The following is a 26,561-nucleotide window of genomic DNA, read 5'->3' as shown; positions in this document are numbered from 1 at the left end:
CAAGAAGAATGCAAAATTCCTGTAATTATGGCTGCACAGGTAAAAACCACACTCTCCAAAGCCAAGAACACAGCATCCATGGGACCTGACAACATCCCAGGCTGCATTCTACATGAACTACAGAACACACTGGCACCCCACCTAAGTACCATGTTCAATCATCATCTCACCTCAGGCTTTGTGCCCACTGAATAGCGCACAGTGATGGTTATCCCACTCCAATGGGGAGCCATCATGGACCCCAGGAACTACCACTCCATTAGCATGACTAGCCTGTTCTACAAGGCTATGGAACGTATCATCATGGAACTTATAAACAATGACATTGGTAATCTCCAAACTCTGGACTCCACCCAGTTCGGGTTTGTAAAATGCAGATCATGTCTCCTAAACCTGATAGACTTCTTTGAAGCAGCCAACAATGCCTTAGATGAGGGTAAGGTGGTTCACACAGCCTATCTAGATCTCACCAAGGCTTTCCACACCATCCCTTCTCTTGAATTATAGATAAACTCACTAAACTAGGTATAAATCCCTATGTTACAAGATGGGTTGCCAACTGGCTCAGTGACAGAACCCACACTGTGAAAGTAGCAGACTCCAAATCCGACTTCAGACCAGTGACAAGTGAAGTACCACAGGGTTAAGTCCTGGGTCCTCTCTTGTTTGGTATCTACTTCTCAGAAGTACAGGCTAACACAGAAGGTCTTTGGCTAACAAAGTTTGCAGATGACTGCAAACTAGGAGCCATAATCAAAACTCCTAATGATGTGGACATCCTACAAAAGGGCCTCACTGAGACAGATGCATGGTGTCAAAGCCATGGCCTGAAGCTCAATGCCAAAAAGTGCATTATCATCCCTTTTGGTAAAAACTCTGTACCCATGAACATAGGTGGTAGTCTACTTAACACCAAAAGTGTGATAAGAGACCTTGGGACACAGGTGGACAGTAGTTTCTTCTTTGATAATCACATTGCCACAGTAGTTAGGAAATCCTTCTACATGGCACACCTCATCACAAAAGGTTTCTCATCCAGGAAAAAAGAGGTCATTGTTCCCCTCTAGTCGTCACTCTTTAGACTCATTATAGAGCACAATGCCTCTTTTGGTATGTACCTCACAAGACATCTACAACAACTAGAAAGGCTGCAGAAATACCTCACAAAGAGGATTACCAGCCTCAAACAGATGCCCTATGCAGACCGTCTCAAAAAACTCCAGCTTTACTCCGTTGCATATCACCTACTCAGAGGTGATCTCTGCCTAACATACAAAGCTATGTCAAACCCAGAGCTGTTGGGCATGCTCCACTTAAAGAAATCCCACTCCCTCCGAGCTACACGCTCTAGGGACCTAAACCTTGTCACCACAATAAACAGAACATGCTGGAGGGATAACTTCCTGTCCCAGAGACTTTTCATACTCTGGAACAAACTACCTATCTATATCAAACAAAGCTCCTCAAATCTTGATGATTGGATGGGAGATAGGAAATTCTCCCAGGGGATCACTTCTGTGGCTCTGCTCGACAGGGGCACAGGAAAATAATTTTTTTGGGTTGCGAAAGCCAGGGTACCTTTTTGGCTAGGCTTATATAGGCCCTAGGGCTAATATCCTAGTACCTACCTATGAACCTATAACACTAGTAACCATAACTTGAACAGTCAGGAAGGCCATAAAACTCAAAATATTTTGACTAAATTCTACTGCTGCTCTTCAGAAACAAGTGTAAGAATATAAGGCTGGCATGTCAACAATTTTTTTCTTCTTTCTCTCTTTCAATCCATCTCTCTCCTTCTTTCATTTCACAAAGCCTCAGCCTCTATACAGTACACATTCTATACATCCTAAGTTACTATTAATATCTTGGCATACCCTATGTGTTTACAACACATAGTTATGGCATTAATATTTCTGAAATCATTGCATCTTTTTTAACCAAAACAACCTTCTCACAAAGATTCCTTAAGACAGCTTTACAAATTATAAAAGGTAATGGACACATTTTCTTTTCTGGATATAGCTAATCTTCCAACACATATCTTATTACTGTGATTTACTTTTTCCATTAAATGTGACAGTATTTGACTTTATTTAATTTCTTATTCCCTGCCATATGAGTCTAATGCATCATGCATAAAAAACCTTTAGTTTTATGTCTAGGTATAATCTGCTCTTTTTAACCTTCAGACAGTCATACTCTTGCACTCTATGTATCCATATGGTATAGTTGTTAAACTAAGCATTCAAACTGCACTCAGTTTCCCACACTGACCAAGTGTCTTTCCTAGTCAATGGGAAAGAAGAGATGCACATTATTTTCTTACTCTAGGTACAAATGAATATTAAAACTACTGCATCTAACATCAGTGACTTAACTCTCGAGAAAGGATTCTTATTAGTTAGAAGCATGATTAATTTTTAGCCCTGTGTTGATCAACCAAAAGCTATTCTATCACGTCTTTTGTTCCAATGTATTAGCATTTAGTCACTGAGATTATTATTTTTTAAACATCTTTATTGAATTATCACTTGTGACATAGGCAAATTTACATTTATACAAACGTAATCAAACTGTATTAACAAACATTATACTTCACATATATTGCTATACATCATATAACCTAAGCAACGTTACATAAATTATTCAATTCTTGCCTCTTTTTTTTAAACAAGAAACATCTTTATTAAACCATCACTTATGATATAAGCAATCATACATATATATAAATTAAAACAAACCAGACAGACCCAATCCTAGTTGCAAGCATTTTGCCTCACAAACCATACTGATACACTCCCAGCTGCAAACATTATACATCACTTATATTCTACCAAATCATTTTCAGTCAAACATCACATAGCTCATTTAAGTCCCACCTTCTTTTAAACCTCATTCCTCCCCTGTATGTATTGTTCCCACAATTCCCATGTTTTCTATGTATCCTACCTTTTTCTAAAGATCTCAATTCCAATTGTTTTATCTCTGTTACTATATTAACTACTTCTAATATAGTTGGTTTAAGTTTTGATTTCCATTTTCTAGTAAATGCTTTTTTGGGGGACTATACAATTCCGATTCTGTATCATAGTTCAGAAAAATCATCTCCCTCATCACACCAATCCACCTACCCAGCATCTCCAATAGTGCATCCCACAGGGAATCCTTAAAATCTGCCAACCCATTGCACTCCCAGAAAATATGTTCCCAAGTACCTCTTTCTTCCCCATTACACCTCTAACGTGCTGTCTACCTGAGGAAAAGTTCTCTGCAGTCTATTTGGGGTATAAAAATATCTATATAAACATTTCCAGGCAAAAATCATAAATCTTCTAGATTTTGTTGCATATTTGGGAGACGTACGTATATCCTCACATTGTTTCTTTGTGAATTGCTTATCCAGTCCCTCCTCCCAATCCTTTCTAACCTCCTCTGATTGATTCTTAGAGTTATGCCATATTTTATAAGTGGTACTAATTATTCCTTTTTTAATGCCAGCTTCCATTCTAGATTCGACTAAAAACTCAACCAGTGCTGGTCTTTCATTTAGGAACCCCCTATTTCTTTCTCTTTGCCTATACTCTGATATCAGTCCTTGATAAGAAAGGCAATGTCTAACCTTCTGTTCAAATAAACATGTGGACTCTTCCTATTCTATTACCTTTCCCTCTCTAGTTATTTGCTCCCTAGCCCCCAGTACCTTGGTTCCTTTGCCAGTTTTCTTCAATAAATTCCAGTCCCTTCTTGCCTATTGTCTACATCCTTTATTGCAGTCATCCCTATCAGCAGAATCTCTTTTCTCCATCCCCATGTTGGCTAAGTTCTTAGAATACTTTCTGCTACTTTATGGATACAATATTCTGTATGATTATTGTTATTCTCCTTAAAGCTGCGGTGGTGGTGCTGCGGTAGCGTTGTCGCCTCACAGTATGACGTTGTCCTGTTCGATTCTCAGCTAGAGTGTCTTCTGTGTGGAGACTGTGTGAAAGGGCATACCTTTGTTGAAGGTTGTGCATCAGGACTGGCAACTCGGCACATAAAAATCTACTGCCAATCATTAGCGGACCGGAGTTCCGCTGTGGCGACCCCTAACCGGGAAAAGCTGAAAGACACAAACAATTGTTATTCTCCTTAAATGCCTGCATCCAAAATCACAATCTGTCCTTTTTTTCTAAGCTTCCCCCTTGCTTCAACATCATCCCTTTCTACTTTTAATTATAGTTTTCTGTTTGTGCTATGTATAGCTGCCTTAACTGTGTAGCTCAGAAATACCCCTTCAAATTGGGTAATCCCAATCCGCCCTGTTCAACTGGAAGAATCAGCTTATCCCATTTGACTCCTGCCATCTTCCCCTTCCAGATAAAGTCCTTTAGCTCTTTATTATTTGCTATCCATAACTTCTCCTCTGGTTGATAAAAAAATATGCCTGACCTGTGTATAAGACTAAAGGAACTAAAACACTTTGACTGTTTGTATTTTATTATCCATATCCATATAATAAAGCTTCCATTTTCTCAGTTTTTGTATTTTCTTTTGTTTAGTCTCTTCCCACATACACACAGCTGCCACACCTGAATCATTTTTAATCCATAATCCTAAATACTTCATTTTATCATTTTGCCATAAACACTACTGAGTGCCACACATTTTGAAAAAAAATGTAGATGAATGCATAGTGAACTTTGTAATGAAAATAGTGGAAGTTGTTATTTACCTGCATGACCAACAACTGCAGGAATTTAATTTGAAGGAGCCATACATCATGAGTTTGCTTGAATTAGTATATGACCATTATGACTAAACATGAAGCTGTAGCATCAGAATATATGGTTTGCTGATGGCAGTAGTTATGTCTTTTGGGACAGGTACAGCCTAAAGCATGGGGTACATGTTTTATATGAAACGCTTAGATGAACATACCTCTCAACATCTTAACACAAGAAATCTGGACAAAGCCTAAAATAATGGGGGAACAAAGGCCCGCAATAGAAACGGATTTAAAATACTGCTTCTATAAACTTAGAAAGTTGCTAGAATAACAGGCTTTGTGTCTGCATGCATTTTATGAAGGATATGGAATCTGAAACTCAAAATGTCATTATTTAATAACTTCAATCCTCAGTGATTTGCCAGAAAATTACTTATTTTATGAGGAAGGGACAAAAAAGTATGAGGCAAATAATTGGGTATTCTGCAAAAAAAAAATCTAGACAGTTGAGAGGTATGTACATGAAGTTGTTAAAGTTAAAACTATATAGCATATAGCCTGTGGTTTGTGGTCTTGATATTTGTGCCACAGGCTTTGACTGTAACCCATATTCTATAGTTGTTTGCAGTCTACACTGTTCTAAACAAAACTCATCCTAAGTAAGACTTCTTTTAGAAAAATCAGCATGGGGTCAGAAGTATGTTTCTTGTTGATCAAAGTATTTTGGTGTTACTGCTAATAATGACACAGAAGGAAGTAAACATGCTTAATAAAAGCTGATGTTTTTTTACCTTGCAAGGCTTTCATGTATTTGAGTATATTTAGATTTGTTTATAACTCACTAGAAGAGACTCAGTCTCTTTAACTAAGGTTGTTGTGACCATTAACCCTAGCTTCAATGAATGGGCAACATATATGAAATAGCGTAGAATTTATCCTGCTCTGATTACAAATTCTGTTATGAAGGCATGGAATACTCCATCTTCATAGGTTTATAGGTTCGTAGGTTCATAGGTTCATACTAGGCTATCTGCCCTAGGGCATTTATAAGCCTAGCCAGAGTTGTGTGGCTTTCACCACCCCTTAGGTTGAAGAATACTATACCCTTTAGTTTGCCGTGCCTCTGTCCAGCAGTGATACAGAGATGATCCCCGGGGTAAACCTACGAACTCCCATCCACTGGTCAAGATTCCTCTTGGACAGAGCCAGTGAGGTGCTCTGTCTCACATGGACCGGGATTCTGTTCCACAGCATAAGGAGTCTCTGGGTGATGAATCTGTCCCTCCAGCATGTCCTATTTATATCCGTGTTGAGGTTTAAGTCTCTTGCTCTTGTGGCTCTGGTGGATTTGGATTTTTTGAGGTGGAGCATGTCCATTAATTCTGGGTTGGACATGGCCTTGTATGTCAGGCACAGGTCACCTCTGAGCAGACGGTATGCGACTGAATAGAGCTGGAGTTTCTTCAGTCGGGCAGCATATGGCATATTTTTGAGCCCCTTTATCCTTTTGGTGAGGAACTTTTGGGGTCTTTCCAATTGCTGCAGGTGTTGGGTAAGATACATTCCGAATGGGGCATTGTACTCAATCATTGGTCTGATAAGTGAAGAGTACAGAGGAACAATGACCTCCCTTGATCTGGATGTGAATCCCTTCATAATCAGGTGGGCAATGTAGAAGGTCCTCCTAACCACTTTGGCAATGTGACTGTCAAAAGAAAGGTTACTGTCAACTTGGGTCCCCAGGTCCCTGATAACCTCTTCTGTGCTTAATGGATTGCCACCTATGTGGTAACTTGGGGTTACCTTGTTTTTACCAAAGGGTATGACTATACATTTTTTGGCATTATCTTAAGCCCATGGCTCTGGCACCAGTTATCCATTTCTATGAGACCTCTCTGAAGGATATCTGTGTCTGATGGATTTTCAACTATGGTGCCCAGTTTGCAGTCATCTGCAAACTTTGTCAGCCACAATCCTCCTATGTTTGCCTGCACTTCTGAAAAGTAGATGCCAAACAAGAGGGGGCCCAGGACTGAGCCCTGTGGGACACTGCTTGTGACTGGCTTGGAGTCTGACATGGCACTAGCAACTCCAACCCTGTGGGTTCTGTCCTTGAGCCAGTTTGCAACCCATCTTGTGACATATGGGTTTACATTTAAGCTGGTGAGCTTTTCTATGATACCCGAGTGGGGTATTGTGTCGAACGCTTTTGCAAGGTCAAGGTAGGCTGTGTGAACTGCCTTACCCTCATCAATGGCCTTGGTGACTGTTTCAAAAAAGTTGACCAAGTTCAAGAGGCATGATCTGCCCTTGACAAAGCCGAATTGGGTAGGATCCAATGTCTGTAGGTCCCCTATGTCTTTATTTATGAGTTCCATTTTGATCCTCTCCATAGCTTTGCAGACCAGGCTTGTTAAGCTTATGGGTTGGTAATTACCAGGGTCCGTAGAAGCACCGCCTTTGTGGAGTGGGACCACAGTTGCCGTACGCCACTCTTTGGGTACGTATCCTGTGGTAAGGCTAAGATTAAACAGCAGCCTTATGTGTGGGTTTAGTTCCTCATTGAGTTCGTGTAGCACACAGCCGGGGACACCATCCAGTCCCATTGATGCTGTGTTTTTAGCTTTAGAGAGAGCAGCTCTCACCTGGGCATTTGAGATGATTGGGAGGCTACACTCTGCTGGGATAGATATTTCTCCTTTTGGGGGGGGGGGGGGAAATTTTCACTGAACCTGTCTGCCAGTATGTTTGCAATGTCTGTGGGTTCAGTGATTTTGTATCATTTTGGACTAATTCTGAGCATATCTGGGAGTTTCCACCCAGATTTCTAACACAGCTAAAGAAGGCCTTATGATTGTCTTTTGAGTCCTTGGCGATTTTTCTCTCAAAGTTGGCCTTGGATGATTTTATGAGTGATCGTAGTTTTTTACTAGTATTGATCAGAGATGTCTTCCCTTTTAGGGATTTTGCTCTATCTTGTAGTAGCTTTCTCCTCTTGTTGTAAAGTTTGTTTATGGCTGGGGTCCACCAGATCAGCGCTTGCCTTTGGTGGAAAGGGTCTTGATTTTATTTGGGATTGCTTGATCCATGCAATCCTGGAGGTGCTCGTAGAAAGCATTTGTAAGGGATTCAGCAGCGTGGGTTGTGGTTTCCAATGGCTCAGGAGCCTTGGAGGATACCACACCAGTCTTAAGAAGTGTGAAGTTGGCTTTTGAGAAGTTCTTCACTGTGGTCATTTTTGTTGGGGGTGGGGCGGGATGTGGATCTCCAGTGAGATTAGTTTATGGTCTGATCTCACCAATGAGGGATATACTTCCGGTGTGGAGCATTTTGTCCCCATGTTTGTGATGATCAGGTCTAGTATATTTTCACCTCTTGTGGGAATGGTGACAAGTTGTTCCATAGCATTTGAGTTTATGAACTCCAGGAACCTTTGGGCTAGGGTATTGGGGCTTGAGTAATGTTCCCAGTCTATGTTTGGGTAGTTGAAGTCACCCAATATGATGGTGTTTGGAGAGACATTTATACTCTCCAGTGTCTTCAGGAAGGCTGTGTACGGTTCCTGAGTTTGAGAGGGTGGCCTGTAACATGCTACAAACTGTAGAGCAGTTTTGCCTATGGTTAATTGCACCTGATTTTGTGCTACGGTCCGGGTTTTGGGGCCGGAATGCATGATATGAGGTAAAACCTGATAGTGTTCAGCAGAACTACTATTCATTTTGCAATGTTATGCCTGTTCTTTATACCATTCAGATGTTTAACAAGATCGAACTTGACTCTGACTGCATTTTGTTGAACAATTTTGTAGAATGTTCCTTTTTTTCACTTTTTTGTTTGTTAAATAAGGCTTTTATGTGCTGAATATAAACTATACTTTCACTCTGAGTGGAGGCTTTTATGCACATAATTAATGTAATGTACTTTCATTGTAAACAGACCCTAAAAGAATCAGGTCATAAAAATTAGTGCTTCACTTCATATGGATTCACTTTCTATTCAAATTCATTATTTTGAAGAAAGTGGGGTAACTTCACAGTAAAAAATACGACCAGACAATAGTGACTGCTCCTGAGTGTGTCCTCCTTTGGTTGGGATGCCTAGTAACTTGAAACCTGTTGTTGGTTTGCCAGCCATTTTCTACTGCATATCACCAGGAGTTCTAGTTCAGAGTCTCCCTCTACTGCCACATAGTTTGCATATAACAACTATGGTGATCTGACCCCACAGATCCATTTACTGATGTAGACCATCACCAGTATGAACCACCTTGCACTCATAAATGACCTATGATGTTCAACTGCTCACATAAGGAATCCCTGTGAGTCCAAACACTGTTTGTACTTTTATCATTGGACCCTGTATGTAGGTTCATAGTTTCACAGGTGTGTACAAGACTAATGGCCAGAAAGGCATTTTAATGCATAGCCTTTCATCCCAAATCTCTGGCAAGTTCTGAACCCAGAACATAAATCAAACTCATAGTCTGCCCTAATTTTGGAAATCTTTTCATTACTTCAAAACATCACAGGACTGGCCAAAGACATTCCAAGAACCGTTTCATAAGCTTTCTTCATGTCTCTGAATTCCCAGTTGGAAGAATTTTCCATATCCAACTTCTTGTCCACTATCTGTCTCATTGCAAATATTGTGTCAATTTTACTGCATCTTGGTCAGAATCCAAAATGGTCATCTTCCATTCTAATGCCAGTATTTTGCTTATTTGGTTTCTAATCAACCTTCCCATCACTTTCTTGAATAGCGACAGGAGTTTGATATCTTTGTGTTGTCTACAGTTCTGAATATATCCTTTCTTTTTGCATGTTGACACTAATTTTCCAGTCATCTGGGATACACCTCTCATTCTCCACATACATGGCTTAGTACCATCAAGAACTGTTTCTCACCTAAAACTCGGAAAATGTTGATAACATCTGCTTTCACTTACTTCATTTTCCTTAATGCACTTCATGCTTCTATTTGGGTAGGTTCCTTTTCTTCTTTCAGTGTAGAAAAGACGTTTGCATTTCATCTCGATCTTTGTCGTATTGACTATTCAGAATTGAAGAGAATCAGTCACCTTGATAACATTGTAAGATACTTATTGTATGGAGGTGTGTCGTGCAGCCCTATACTTACTTTCAGCAGAAATCTGAACAGTTTTTACAAGCTGCTGTGGTCAGGATTATATTTGATGAATGTGTTACAGACAGAAGTACTGATCTGTTGAACATGGTCACACTTATATTTCTGCAGTCTGTAATTATACACAGGAATGCTTAAAATAAATGAACATGGTTGATTCTTATTTTTTTAGACTAAGCAAAATTAACAATGAGCTTCTCAAATAGAATTAGATGGTGCAGTAGTGCAGCGGTAACATTGTTGTCTCACAGCAAGAGGTTCCCTGGTTCGATTCTTGGCTGGACTGTCTTTTGTGCAGAGTCTGCTTGTTCTCCTTGCATTTGTGTGGGTTTTCTCCAGGTACTTTGGTTTCCTCCTACATTACAAAAATATGTGTCTGGAGTGTTGCTCCCCAGGCCTTTGTTGAAAATTGGCTTTGTTCCAAGTCAGACTTTCCCATTAAAAAAAATAAATGCATTTTCCCAGTTTCTAAGTGGAAGTTTAGTGAAAGTCATTTAAATTCTTTATACTTTTAGTAGGAAATATGTTTCTTCTTAATACTGTTCAAGAAATCTTCCTCATATCAAAAAGACAACAGACCTAAAGTGTTTGAAAAACATACAATAATGAAGATGTCCTTCCATTTCACTGTTGCACTATTCTTTACAATAGGCACCCCTGCCAAGGGTGGCCCATTGTCTTGTCAATATACTAAAGGTTGCTTTAATGTATGCAATATGTCACATGTACACTCTTCACGTAATATAGGGCACAAAGGTGACGTCCACACTTACCATCCTCAGAACTCCTTTGATGCCAGTTCAAACATCATCTCTTGATGATCGGACTTAACCCTTGTTTCGTTGCTAGTTCACAAAGCCATTTTAGATAAGTGCCCCTTTCTGATTTTATGGAACTTATCTTTTTTTTTTTTGTTGTATTGTTGCTTGTGGGGTTTCATGTCATCCAAGAAGGGTAAATGCCAATGTGGGAGACAGATTCTCCATAAAGATCATCATGAGCAGTGCTTATTTTGTCTCAGTGCTTTCCATGGCCATATCTCCTGTTCACTTTGTCAGGCCTTTGTTCCTAAGACACTCCATAGTCAGCTTTCTTCCTTAGCCTTGTATTTGGAGAATCAATGTCTTAAGCTTATAGTTAAAGACACTATGGAAGGAACTTCCTGCTCTACAGTCCATGAAAAAGAAGGTAAAAAAGCCTATGCCTGATTATTTTGCTGTGCAGCCTCCACAAAACATTTTTCCCAAGGCAAGTGAAAGCATGGAGGTTTGTCTGGCTCTGCTGTTAGATTCTTCTACAGTGACCATTTCAGAGGCCAGCGTGGATCCAACTTTATGCATGTCCTTGGATACCTTGCAGATATCCACATTTGACATTTAGGGGTTCCACAACTGATTATTTCTGAGGGCCCTAGGGTGTTCCTCAGATTTTGGTGATGGAGAAAGTTTCTACTACTTTTAATGAATGCTATCCGGGGTCAGAGCCTTCTAAGTCTTAAAAGTTGGGTATGCCCCTGAAAAAAAAAGCAAAAGACTAGGCATATTTCTCCAGCTCCTAAGGGCCAGAAGAGTTATTGCCAGAATTTTGCTCAATAGTTGTTTAATGCTTTGATGGCTTTGAAACCTCCTCATGGAGTCTCTGTTCCACCTCCCCCTTGGTCTTCCACTTCCCTCAAAAGAACCAGGGAAAAGGATTCTTCTGTGGAGGAGGTGGATTTCGATGAGGGATCATGTGCTAATTCATCTCAGATTCCCTCTCCTTTATACTGGGTCTATATTTAGACATCAAATAGAACTTGCACTGAACATCTGAACCTCAAATCCTATCTATAGCATGCTCATTCAGTAAACATTCATTTCATTGATGGGGAAAGTAACTAGTTGGCCACCACTTCCCTGTGTACCCCACTGCACCAATTTAAACCCACCCAGGTGGGGGGGGCTTCACCTCCCACACCATCCAACATGGGGGGACCTTTGTACCCCACCCCCAACTATATATACTAACTCTGAGACTGCACTACAGTGGGGAAAAAGGCAGACCGGGAAGTGATACCGACTGGTTACTTTCCCTGTCATGAAATGAACAATCACTGAAAGAAAGTTTAATGGATTGGGTTCGATGTTCAGTCATCTGGTGGAAGTTCCATTCAATAGCTAAACATAGACTCCTTAGGCTATAGCTCTGAGGAACAAGAATGTAAGAGTCTTGACTTGTTTTGATGAAATTTCCTTTGGATACACAATCTCCAGAATGATGAAGTTTTTTTAAATGGGATTGTGTCCAGGTTTTTGTGGTACAGAAGAGGTATTGTGAGCTCCTGCAATGGACTATCCTAGGCCTTCTATTGTTCCTCCTGTTTTGGCTGCCTTGTTGGATGTTTTTCTACTGCAAGTAAGGCTCCGGATTCCCAGCCCTCTGCCCCCAAAAAACCTGATAGGTTTTATAGGGTGCCTGAAGACTGTACATTTATGTATAGGTGCCCTTCTGCTGACCTTTCTGTAGTGTCTGTTGCTTCTGACAGGCCATCTCAGTTGCTGCCTTCAACTAAGTTACTCCTTTCTGACAAAGATAGCAGAACTATGGAAAGGCTAGGTAAGAAGGTTTATAGCTCTGCTACCTTACATTTTATGGCCGTCAATTATCAGACCCATATGTCTAGGTATATTCTGGCTATTCCTTCCCAGGCTTGTCAGGTAATTTCTGATCTCCTAGAGTCTTAAAGGAAGACTTCTGCTCTGTCTCTGTTAGGGACTTTGTCTCAGGTGGCTCACCATTCCAGTAAGTGTAGCTATGATGCAGCAGATGCTTCTTCTAGGGCTGCTGCCTTTGGTTCTGTGATGAGGAGGTATTCCTGGCTTTCGCTTCAACCTTTGCCTGATGATATTAAAGCTAAGTTGATGGATGTTCCTCTAGACAGCAAACACTTGTTTGGTGAAGCTGCTGATGATTTGTTTATGTATCTTCAGGATAAGGGCAAGGCCTTGCAGGAACTTCAACATGTTTTTGTTTCTCCTGTGCCTAAATTTCAGAAGAATTACCCCAATAGGCCAGCCTTTGTTCATAGGCAGTCTCGCCCTCCTCCCAAGGCTAAGAAGGGTTGGAAGTGTCTCCTCCTGTTAAAGCTACCCAAATGTCTATACCACAGTAGTCTCCTTTTCTTGACAAATCAGGTGCTGCCTGACTATCCTGTTCTTCTCAGCCACATTCCTCTTTCTCTTCATCTTCCCCTTTCTCTTTCTGTTTGATTAAATATTACTCAGGATTCCTGTGTTCTGTCTCTTATCCACATAGGGTATTTCATGGTCTGGATAGCTCTTCCCCCTTTTATGGGCATTCCTCACCCCCCTTAGGAATAGGAGCTTTTCTTTCCAGGGGTGCTTTGAGATATCCTACAGAATGGCCTTGCTGTGACCAATGACTGGTGTCAGAACCACGGCCTTAAGCTAAATGGCAAAAAATGTGGTGTCATCCCCTTTGGCAAAAACCTGGTTCCCATGAATTACCACATTGATGGTATTCCACTGAACACAGAAGGCATTATAAGAGATCTGGGAACACAGGTTGACAGCAACCACTCTTTTGACCACCACATTGCCATTGGGCTCAGAAAGTTCTTCTATGTGGCACATCTAATTACTAAGCGTTTGCATCCAGGAAGAAAGAGGTCATTGTCTCCCTCTACTCTTCCCTCATTAGGCCAATCATCGAGTACAATACCCCATTTGGCATGTACCTCACTAGACACCTTCAACAACTGGAGAGGCTGCAAAAGTATCTCACAAAGAGGATCCTAGGCTTTAAACACTTGTCCTATATGGACAGACTCAAAAAACTCCAGATATTCTCTGTCTCATATTGCCTACTTAGAGGTGATCTCTGCTTGACTTACAAAGCCATGTCTGACCCAGCTCTGATAGAAATGCTATACCTAAAGAAATCCCAATCATTCCGCACCACACGCTCCAGAGACCTCAAACTCATTACCACAATTAACAGGTTTATAACCCAGAGACTGCCCATGCTATGGAATAGACTTCCCATATACGTCAAGCAGAGCACCTTGATGACTCGCTTCAAGAGAAATTTTGATGAATGGATGGGAAAAAGAAAATTCTCCCTGGGGATAACTCCAGTGGCTCTACTTGACAGAAGCATTGGGAACTAAGGTTGGTTGGCACTATGCCAGGGTAATCCAATGGCTAGGCTTGTAAAGACCCCAGGGTCATTATCCTAGTACACACCTATGAACCTATATCTTGATTAAGGGAACCATTCAGGAAGTTCTAGTTTCCCAGAGGGGGAAGGGGTTTTACTCCAGAATGTTTTTGGTGCCCAGGAAAGAGGACACTTGGAGACTTATCCTGGATCTCTCTCATCCAAACACTTTTCTGAAGGTCCCCTCTTTTAGAATGTTGTCCCTTCAGACTTTGTTCCCTCTTCTGCTTCCTCAGGCTTATCTGGTGTCTCTGGAGCTCAAGGATGCTTATCTTCATATCCTGATTCATCCTCTTTTCATGAAGTTTTTATGTTTTGTCTGTTGCTTCCTGGCATTTTCAGTTCTCTGTTTTATCACTTGGCCTTTCTACTGCCCCAAGGGTATTCATCAAATGCCTTGCTCCTGTGATTGCTTTTTTACAGGTTAACAGAGATCCAAGTCTTTCCCTACTTGGATGAGTGATACTTCTCAACATCTTAGTGCAAGAGATCTGGACAAAGCCTGATAACAGGACAGGGACATATTTTAAATATTTATCTTATAAACTTAGAAAGTTGCTAGAATAACGGAGGTTTGTTTTAACATAAATTTTCTGAAGGATTTGAAGTCTGAAACTCAAATAGATGTCATTATTTAGTGATTTCAGTCCTCAGATCATCCTAGCAATTTGCCAGGAAACCACAAATTTTATGAGGAACAGACTAAAATATGAGCCAAAAATCTGGACAGTTGAGAAGTAGTCTTCCTGTTTCAGGCATCTTCTCCAAAGACTGTTACAAAATCTTCATTTTACAGTCTCCCTTCTGCAGAGCCTGGGGTTCACTATAACTTTCAAAAAGTCCTTTCTGACTCCCACTCAGGATCATGTCTTTCTGGGGTACAGGATCCAGACTGTTCCTATGCTGGCATCCCTACCACCTCCCAAGCCCCTAACTCTCAATTCCATTTTTCATTCACTTCTGACCTCAGTAACAGCAAGGACATTTCTGAGAGTTCTGGGGTTCATGGATTCCACCATTCCTATGCTCCCTTTTGCTAAACTCCAAATGAGAAAACCTCAGTGGTTTCTAAAGTCATTTTGGCTTCAGCAGACTCATCTCCTCATTTCTTTAGTTCCTCTTCTTCCATGTGTCAAACAGGAGCTTCAATGGTGGATTAAGAAGATGACTCTTAATCCAGGGCTTCCTTTTTCTTCCACCCCTGCCCTCTCTGGAGCTGTTCACAGATGTTTCAGACATGGGATGTGGAGCAGCTTTCAGCTCCATAAGGGTGCAGGGAGTCTGGTTGCTTCAGCAACAGAAACGACACATCAGCATCAAGGAGATCACAGCTTTTCTGCTGGCTCTTCAGGTCTTTCATCTTCTTTTCTCCCCATGACCTCTCAATGTGTTTACAGACAATACCACAGTGATGTGGCATGTCAACAAATGGGGGGTGGGGGGTAGGGGACAAGTTCTAATCTTCTTTGCCATTTGGTTCTCTTATTGTGGGAACTACCTAACCAGTAATAAGTGACTCTTCAAGCAGTTTACATTCTTTCAGGTCAAAATATTGTGGCAGACTCTTTGAGCAGGTTCATACCTCAATCCCATGAGTGGATGCTTCACAGAGATGTGTTTCTGGAAATTGTCCATGAGTGGGGTATTTCTCATATGGATCTGTTTGCCTCCCCTCTGAAAAGACAACTTCCTCTGGTTTGTACCAGAGTCCCAGATCCTCTGGTTTGGAAGGTGGACACTCTCTCTTTTTCTTGGAAGGGAGTGTTTCTTTATACTTTCCCTTCCATTCCCCTCTCCTCAACCCAAAATTCCTGTTCAAAATACCACAGGATGCTCCCAAAATCTTTTTGGTGATTCCTTTTTGGCTGAGACAGCATTGGTTCTCTCTTCCTCTGAATTTAGCCAAGGGCTATCATCATAAGTTACCTCACAGGATGGACCTACTCACACAAGACAAGGGATCTCTCATTCATCCCCATCTCTCCACTCTTCAACTGATTCTGTGGGTGATAGGATTTTGATTCCATATAGACACCTTGTTTTCTGAGGACATGCTTAGGGTCCTGCAGGAGGCCAGGAAACCTACTACTAGGAAATCCTAGTTATCTAAATAAAAAAGGTTTTCTGTTTGGTCTTTCTTGTAACCTGGATCCACTTTCTGTGGATGTTCCTTTGGTTCTCTCTTATCTATGTGAACTGCTCAATGCTGAGTTGGCTTATTCTTTTGTTAAGGCCCATGTATCTCTTCTTATGCCTGCTTGTCTGTCTTTATCACCTCCTTTAGCTTCTAGATTTGAAGCTAAACAATTCCTTAAAGTCGTCCTTCATATTAGGCCTCTCAGGAAGCCTGTTCCGCCTCCCTGGGATCTTAATTTCGTTTTAGAAAAATTGACCCAGGCTCATTTTGAGCATTCCTTGCAATATTGCTCTTGGAAGACAATACTTTTGTTAGACATTACTTCTGCCACACTGGGTGTCTGAGTTTCAAGACTTATAGCTTGTCCTCCGATTTTGGTGTTTCATAAGGACATGGTGTCCCTTCGTACTAATCCTTCTTTTATGCCCAAGGTGGTGAATGAATTTTCCCTTAATCAGTCTATTTATTTGCCCATTTTTTCCCTGTTCTTCAGTCTGCTAGTGAGAAGGTGCTGCACACGTTGGATGTGCATAGACAACTCCGATTTTATTTGGATAAGACTAAGGCTTTTCATAAATCTGATCTGCTTTTTGCTTTTCATCCTAAGTCTTTAGGATTGTCTATGTCCAAGAAAACTATTCCTGGATTTCTAAACCATCTCTTTTTGTTACTCCTTTCATGGTAAGAACCTTCCTTCTTCCATTAAGACTTATTCATCTAAGGCTGTGGCTTCTTCTGGTGCTTTTTTCAAGGGTTTGGTTACTAACTCTGTTTTTGAGGCAGTGACCTGGTCTTCTGTGCATACATTTGCCAAGTACTATAAGTTGGATATGATATCCAGACCTAGAGCTGACTATGTTAGGGCCATTCTCCATGGGTCTCTGGAGAGCCCTGCTGGTCCTTCCTCCTTCTTTTCTTCTTACTGAGCTTTTGCACTCTCCCTATTGCAATGGATACTGCAACAGTGAAATGGAAGGGCATAGTACAGTTGTGTAAGATGTTACCATAACAATAGATGTCCTTCTCTTCACTGTTGCAGTATGCACTCCCTCCCTCCTCCCCCTGGTCCTTCTCCCTTCTGGATGTACTGCTAACCTCTTTTCTCTTTGGACTGATGTTCCTACTGGAGCTCTAAGGTCTGAGGATGGTATGTCTCAACTTCACCTTTATGCCCTATGTTATGTAAGAAGCATACATGTGATGTATGGTGTACCTTAAAGCATCCTAAAGGTTTTAGTATACTCGCCAGATGTCAGGTTGCACTTGGCAGGGGATCCCTATTGTAAAGAATACTGCAACAGTGAAGAGAAGGACATCTACCATTATGGTAAGATCTTACATGACTGTACTTTTCTTCACAGAGATCAGATTATTGTTCACTGAAGAAAACATTATATACTATCACAAGGACTGACATTTCAAGAAAAGACTTGAACACTATGACAGAAGCTATCTTAAGAACTTACAAAATGAAGAGTTTAAATCATCCAGGACCACTTCATTTGAGGAACTTTAACAACTGGCTTTCCAGAATCTGAAGAAACTGGTAGATATATTAAATAATTAGTCTATAAGTAATAGGGTTCTTGATCAGAAATCAAATTTAGCTTCCTAATAAAACAAAATAAGCACTTATAGAGCAAACTTCAGGATTCATTTGCTGGCAGAGAAGTAGGAAAACACACATTCCTAATACTTATTTTACTAAAATTCTGTCACTTCCATAGGGAGCATGTTTTAGGATTGAAAATATTTCATTATCCCTCACCTTCAAGTAAAAAAGTAAACAATTACAGGAAAATCAAAAATGAGATAAGTAATTAAAGTAAATAAATGTTTAACTTCTATTCTTTCCAGTCAGAGTTGGTATATTTAGTTAGGGGGGTGGGGGGAAGCCCCCTACATAGGGGTGTGTGAGGACGAAGCACGGGTGAGTTTACTTTGGGTTTTTTTGTTTTGGTTTGTTTTGTTTTTTCGGGATGGACAAGCGGTTACTTACCTCGAGTCAGACGTCTGTGTTTTGGATGTCGATCTTCTGGTTCATCGGTGTATTTGTCTCGATAAAGAGAATGTTGGTGATGTGGGCATTCGGGTAAGTGAAGTAGATCCATATATATATATATATATATATATATATATATATATATATATATATATATACGATGAATGCTGCTCTGTATAAAGATTATGACCACACCTGGATTTGGTTATTTGGTTTCTTGAGTATCATAATATTCTTAAAGACACTGAGAATATTGACTGTAAAATTTATGATTAGTTTATGTTTGCATAGCAATAGTTCGATGTAATTAAAAATAATGTCATTACAAAATCAAAGGAAAATGTATCACCTATTAATTTATAGGATTATGCTGTTTATAAGTAATATTTTGGGGGACTTTTAGTTTCACCTACACTACTTGTAACAACCTCTTTTCCTTTGGTAAGTTTTCAAGTAAGCCATTCAATAAATAAATGAAAAGAGGAAAAAGTTAGCAGACGGGGGTACTGGGTGTGAATATATGTTTGATTCTTGCCATTCTCTTTGTTAAACAGCATTATTTCTCTCTCATTCTATCATCTTTTTCTTCTCAGCTTTTTTTTTTTATTTATTGTCACCATATTAATAATATATTAAACGTCGATTTATTTTCCTAATAAAACTAGATCCCTGTTTAATAATTGTAGTCTCCCTCAGTAACATTATCCCTCCCCTCATCCTTTTCATTTTTCCCTGTTCATTTGTGACTCATCTGTATTGTCACCGCACGTCTGTGATTTGGCATAGGTTCCATTTTAAATGTTTAGTTGTTTGTCTCACAATAGCTTTTTGCATATTGATATGCTGCCACTACACATTAATTCTTGTTTTGTCAACTACTAGCAGAGAGCTTGATGTTTTCTTATTTATTTATTTAGTTATTTATTTACTTTATGGTTGATAGGGCAATTTGATTTAGTTAAATACTTATTAAACCTAATGTAATAAATATTTATTTTGCAGTTTGACTACTGAGGGATTATTGCAGTGACGGCCCCATTCTCATTTATAAAATGTCATTTCATAGAACTTTATTAGATACAGTAGACTCATATTTCAGGGGAAGTGGCATGACATCCTAATTATTTTATTTATTTTGCATTTGTTCACAGGGATAGTCTGACTGGATGAATGTCCATTTTCAGTGGAGGCCCAGGGAGAAAAGCTCCAAGGTAAACAGAAACAACAAAACATGTTACAGATAGAATATTAACGATTAAATAAGCAAACAAGAATAAACATGTTCCACAGGTTAGAGTTAACCCCAAATGAAAGTCAGGGGTAACAAACAGTAAGCTGATTAAGGAATTTTACACATTCTAGAAGAGAGTTAGCCAGGCTTGATACAATGACATCGCCAGTTTAGTGCCAGATGTTGTTTGAGTCTAGTTTTAAATTTACCTAGGGAGGAAAGTAAGGTAATAGCTGGAGGTAAGTTCCAGAATCTACGTACAGAGTTTGCAAAGAGAGAGTCACCAGCTGCATTGTTAATTTTGCTTGTCTGAATTAGTAGTCTGTTAGAGGATTGAAGCATTCGACGATTGTTATAGGGGGTAATAAGATTTTTAAGTACAGGAGTATTCTCCAGATTTCAAAGGATTTTATAAGCCATAATCAGCTAGTTATACTGGATTAGACTGGGTAGTTCAAGCCACTCAAGCTGGTTAAGATTGATGCAATGATGTGTCCTAAAAGGCAGCCCAGTGGCAAACCTGGCGATGTGGTTGTAGCAGGTTGAGAATTTGTTAAGTACAGTCTTGTTTAGATTAGAGAGTAGAGGGAATGCATACAGAAGTGTTGAAAGAAAGTGAGAGCGAGCTATGGCAGTTTTGGCTGGAGGGGTTAGGAAGGCTTTTATTCTGTAAAGTGACCCTAGTTTTTTATTGATGGTTTTGATTGATTGGTTTACATGTAGGTCGAATTTTAGATTGTTATCTATAATGACACCTAATAGTTTTGTAGAGGGGTCAGGGGAGATTATTGTGCCATCATTTGCATTTATGGTAAAGGTAAAAGCAGTAGACCTTTGTGTTGGTGAAAATAATAGCAATTTTATTTTTTTGGGGATTTATTATCAGATGACGTTCAGAAAGCCAGTTTTCTATAGTGTTAAAGGTGGTCTGGGTAGCTGACCATAAGTCTGTTGGAGATGTGGCCAAGCAGATCAGGGTAGATTCGTTAGCATATTGGATATATCTGAGTTTTGAGATGACAGTATACAGGTCATTAATGAAGATGGAGAAAAGCAGGGGCCCTAGTATAGAGTCTTGTGGTACTCCAAGGGTGTTAGGTAGTCGGTCAGAGAGTTTGTTCTGCCAAAGAACAGCCTGCTGTCTCCCATTCAGGTAGGATATAAACCATTGAAGGGCTTTAGTATCTAGACAGAATGTTTGCAGGGTGTGTATTAGAAGTTGGTGATCAATCATGTCGAATGCCTTGTAAAGATCCAAGAAGAGGGCGGTGGATATGTGATTGTTGTTACGATTATGGTTTATGGTGTTGTTAAAAGCTAATAGGACTGAAGTAGTGCTGTAGTGAGGACAGGAGCCATGCTGGGTATCTACCTTGAGGTGATTCTGGATTAGGTGGTGCATGAGTTGTCTATGAATACATATTTCCATAATCTTTGCAAGTGGAGAGAGTATAGCTATTGGCCTATAATTGGAGAATTCAGTAGAGCTGCCTCCTTTATAAAGTGTGATTATTTAGGATATTGTCAGATGGTAGGAATTCTAGCTTCTGCTATGGTTCGATTAATTAGTATTGATACCGGATAGGTAATAATATCAGCTGATTTTTTAAGGTACTTGGCAGGGAGTTGATCAGCAGAGAGTGTGGTGAGTTTTAATTTTTTGATCAAGGTACGGATAAATGATGTGGACACTGGTTGGAAGCTAAATAAGAGTAGGTTTCTAGGGGGTGGTACTTTCAGGGCCAGGGGAGATAGGAGGTAATTGGTTAGCTATGGCTTGAATTGTCTCAGTAAAGAATCAGTTAAAACTATCTGAAACATCCTTGGGGGAGTGTTATTAATAGTAGTAGCGGGGATAGGGGTAGAAGTTTGTCCAGGATGTAGTAGATTATTCAAACCTGCCCAAAACTTCTGAGGGTTATTTTGATTTACTGTCTGTAAATTACAGTAGTATTGTTTTTTGTCTTGTAAAATTGATTTTTTTAGTTTCATTCCTAGATCACCTGTATTTAATTTGATTTTGGGGGTCTTTAGTAGAATGCCATAAAGCCCATGCTTTGTTTCTAAGGGTAATTTTGAGTCTAGACTCTTTAGAAAGCCATGGTGCAGTTTCTACTTTTGTTCTCTTTGAGCGAACAGGTGCATGCAAATCCAGGATCTCAAGAAATTTATTATTAAAGTATACAACTGCCTCTTATAAGGGGAGGTGTTTTAGAATAGACCAATTACATGAGTTAAGTTCATGTTGGAATTTGGCAGGGTCAAAGTCTATTTTGTTTCTAACTTTTCTGACTAAGGGTTTTTTTCATAGATTCATAGATTATTACTAGGCTAACTGCCCTCCTGGACCATTTTTTAAGCCTAGCCATTTACCCCCTGTGAGAACCAAACCCTGCACCTTGTGTTTCTAAGGTAAATACCTTAACCATCGCACCACCCTCTCACCCAGTTGGGGTTGGGGGTTAATGGCTTTGTGCTTAATTATATATGTGAGAAGGTGATTGCTTAGGTCATTGGGGAGGGTACCAGTGGTGTACTGTTAGGGGTGACTATTTATGAGTACCTAGTCAAGTATGCTTTCTTTTTGGTTGGGTTTACCTAACCTGGTAGGGGTGGATTTGATTTGTGTAAATGCATGCAGGTTAATATGGGTAGTTGGGGATTCTGAGGAACAGGTGCCCCAGTCTATGTTAAAATCTCCAAGTAGTAGGGTATCTTGGGGGTAGTCACATGATAGCCAGTGCAGGCTGTCTTCAAGTGTAGCTATATTGTTACCTGAGGGAATATACATGCAGATGATATTAATGCATTTACTTTTGTTAAGTTGCAATCTAGTGGCAAGAATCTTGGAGTTATTAATATGAGGTGGTTGTGTTACATCTATGGCCACATTCAACTAAGATTTGTAGAGTGCAGCTACCCCACCCCCCTTCCTGGAAACATGATCCAGCCTGTGTATGTTATACCAAGGTGGTAACACATTGTTGTCTGTAGTGTTAGATTTTAACCAGGTTTCAGATAAACAGAGAATCTCAGGGGAGTGGATAGCCAGGAGTGCATGCAGTTCATGTACCTTGTTATTAATGCTTCTAATATTGAGATTACAGGCTTGGAGGGAGTTAGTTGGTCTATTGATTGTAGGTTTGTAACTTAGGTTACAGGTAGAGGGGGTATGTATATCAGAAGTGGATGGGCCAGAGTTGGGGTGAATATCACCACCAAGTATTAGGCTAGGTCTATACTTAGTGATACGCTTCAGGAATTTGTTTATATGTTTGTGGTATTGTTTGGATCTAGAGCTAATGTGCCAGGGGTTGATGTGTTGGTACAGTGAACAAGATGTTGGGTAGGACCCGGTATTGTAAGTATTGTTGAAGGTGGGATGATTTACAGCTGGGGTGATATGTCATAGTATGGCCCTTCGGGACATGAAATCCCATGAGAATCTGGTTTTCATGCAAGGTAAGGTGGTATGGGACCAGCAGGAGGGGTAGTAGAGAGGACGGTGTCATTGTTTGGGATACAGCTGGTGCATTAAGGAACTGTTTTACCTGGTGATACAACACCAGAAGAAAGGGTGTAGGTAACTGTGCTTAAAGGAGGTGGGGGAATGCCAGATAAAAGCTAATAGGTGCTAGTAAAATTTAGAGGAATGGGGTGGGATGAAATAACCCAGATGAAAGCTGATAGGATCTAGTAAGTGGGAGAGTGGCTATTATACTTTAAATGTAGAGGTAGTGGGGCAGGTGGAAATTGGGGGCAGGAAGGGCAAACGGAGCGGGGCTTTTGCAGTTTACAAGGTTTCTTAGGGCTTCCTAGAGCTGTAAGGTAAGTATTTTAGCTCTTAATTAGACCAGTCAGCTCTTAATTTTGCTTGCTATAGTTTTCTGTTTTATAATACAATTTTTAGTGAATAGGCTTGCTATTTTAATCAAGACAAGCAATTACTGTCGTTTCTACTGCAAGTTAACAGGGCAGCAGTTATAACTCAGAATTCAGCAGGGCTTGTAAATACTTTTGTTTCTGTTGTAAACTTAACAAGGCTAGCAGTTACAACTAAATATTCAACAGGGCTGGTGAATACTGTTGTTTCTACTTTAAATGAAACAGGGCAAGAAGATACTACTAAGAATTCAACAGAGCAAGTAATGACTGACGTTTCTACTGTAATCGAAGCAGGGCAAATAGTTACAACTAAATGAAACATACCATGAGGATGAGGATGCTGCTGACAGGTTCTAGCAGCACCAGGGCTTTGAAAACAGTGGGTCTTAGTAGGTAGATATGAAACTTTACTTATGTAGTTGTTTAGGGGAGGAGTTAGGCTATTGTCATTTACAAGGATTCCTACGGCTTCCTAGAGCTGTAAGCTAATAGGTTCATGGGTTCATAGATTAGAACTAAGCTAACTGGCCTTGCAAGCCATTTTAAGCCTAGCTAATTATTCCTTGTGAGACTCAAACCCTGCATTTTGTGTTTGTAAGGCAAACACCTTAACCATTAGGCCACCATCCCTCCAAAACACCTCTGCCAAGTTTTGAACCGAGTCCCTTCTCACCTACAGCCCACTGCATTAATTCACCACACCGCAAAGATCAGAAGTATTTTAGCTCGTAATTAGACCAGTTTTAGCTCTTAATTTTTTGCTTGCTATAGTTTTCTGTTTTTTAATACAATTTCTAGTGAATAGGCTTGCTATTTTGTAATACAATTTTTAGTGAATGTGCTATAGTTAGTGCAAATCTAGGGTTGTTTTAAGGTTACGAATACAATAGTTGGAGGGGGCAGGGGTAGACTACACTTTAGTTAGGGTTGGAGATAGCCAGTTTGTAATGGGGAAAAACTTTAGGTGCTTTAGACCCCAGTCAGCAGCTTACATTTTAAAATGGTGAACAGTAATAAGTTTCCACCTTGGCACTTTGTAGTGGGCTGACTTCAGAGTACTGTATTCAGCAGGGTAGACTCATTCTTGGGCAGAGAGTACTGTTTTGGGGAGTTTATATCAGGGGGAGCTACCTGGAAATTAGAGTAGAACAAGTTAATGAAATAGTTAGGTAAGAGACAATTCAGTACTATAATTGCAGACCAACGAACAAGAATAAACAAGTTTATCGGTTGTCAGGGATAAGGGACAGCTAGTGAGACATAAGAAGACATTAGTTCATTCAGCACTCAGTTAACAGTTAAAACAGCTTCTACTTTTCTTTTCTCTAGCGCAGATCAGATCAATGTGAACTATTTCCCCAGTACATTACAGCCGGTCAAAAATGGCATTTAAGAAGCACAGAGCAGTAGCTATGCACATCACTTACATTATTTATGGTAACTTACAAGCTCTGTGAAGCTGCGAGCACCATGAGCAGTTTATTTTAAACCTAGGTCAGAATCATGCTTCTTTTAAGCAATCTAGGCATAACTTTAAGGGCACAATTGCAGTAAATGCTTCATTTATACTAGAGCAAAAACAACATGAAACAAACTCAAACTGTCGCATCTACAAACCAAAACACAGGACAAATATTTGCAATATAGGACATTTAGCTTCCGTTTCTACTTTAATCAAGACAAGCAATTACTATAATTTCTACTGTAAGTTAACAGGGCAGCAGTTATAACTCAGAATTCAGCAGGGCTTGTAAATATTTTTGTTTCTGCTGTAAACTAAACAGGGCCAGCAGTTACAACTAAATATTTAACAGGGCTGGTAAATACTGTCGTCTCTACAGTAAATGAAACAGGGCAAGCAGATACTACTAAGGATTCAACAGAGCAAGTAATGACTGACATTTCTACTGTAATTGATGCAGGGCAAACAGTTACAACTAAATAAAACATACCATGAGGATGAGGACGCTGCCGGCAGGGTCTAGAAGCACCAGGGGTTTAAAAATGGCGGGTCTTAGTAGGTAGATATGAAATCTTGCTTACGTAGTTGTTCAGGGGAGGAGTTAGGCTATTGCAGTTTACAAGGTTTCCTAGGGCACCCAAGAGCTGTAAGGTAAGTAGTTTAGCTTGTAATTAGACCAGTTTTAGCTCTTAATTTTTTGCTTGCTATAGTTTTCTGTTTTTTAATACAATTTATAATCAATAGGCTTGCTATTTTGTAATACAATTTTTAGTGAATGTGCTATAGTTAATGCAAATCTAGGGTTGTTTTAAGGTTAGGAATACAATGGTTGGAGGGGGCAGGGGTAGACTACACTTTAGTTAGGATTTGGAGTTAGCCAATTTGTAATGGGGTCAAACTTTAGGTGCTTTAGACCACAGTCAGCAGCTTACAGTTTAAAATGGTGAACAGTAATAAGTTTCCACCTTGGCACTTTGTAGTGGGCTGACTTCAGAGTACTGTATTCAGCAGGGTAGCATCCTTCTTTGGCAGGGAGCACTGTTTTTGGGAATTTATATCAGGGGAGCTACCTTGGCACTTTATAGTGGGCTGACTTCAGAGTACTGTATTCAGCAGGGTAGCGTCCTTCTCGGGAAGAGAGCACTGTTTTGGGGAGTTTATATCAGGGGAGCTACCTTGGCACTTTGAAGTGGGCTGATTTTAGAGTACTCTATTCAGTAGAGTAGTGTCCTTCTTGGACAGAGAGTACTGTTTTTGAGAGTTTATATCAGGGGAGCTACCATGAGGATGAGGACACTGCCAACAGGGTCTAGAAGCACCAGGGGTTTGAAAATGGTGGGTCTTCCCAATACCAATGAGGATGTCGACAGGCAGAGCTTATAGGATAATCATCTTTCCATAGGTGATGTATACTGCTTATGTGACATTTCTTATTATATTACATTTATTGCTTATCCATATGGATCTGTATGATATCTATGTTTTTCAATGCCTTGTTATATGAATTTTCATTGGGAAAGGGATGGGGTCATTGTGGAACTGGCTCAGGCTGACTTTGGTGTAAACCTCTTCTGCTTCATTATTAGTCTGTTAGTGCTATTGTCTCCTCATTTATTTACTAAAAATGAAAGGAAAATGGAACATCCCTGAAAACATGTCTTGTGATTGCATGGGTTTCTAACACATTTCTACTTGCAGCACTAATTGCTAAGCTCAGTGCCAACATGGTTGCCTGTGCGACTATAACTATCCTACCTCTTGTGCTATGGAGTA

This window comes from Protopterus annectens, chromosome 7.part0 (genome assembly GCF_019279795.1).
Source record: "Protopterus annectens isolate FY-2018-M chromosome 7.part0, PAN1.0, whole genome shotgun sequence".
Lineage (NCBI taxonomy): Eukaryota > Metazoa > Chordata > Ceratodontiformes > Protopteridae > Protopterus > Protopterus annectens.
The sequence above is the reverse complement of the archived record's forward strand: the minus strand, read 5'-3'. Positions refer to the sequence as shown.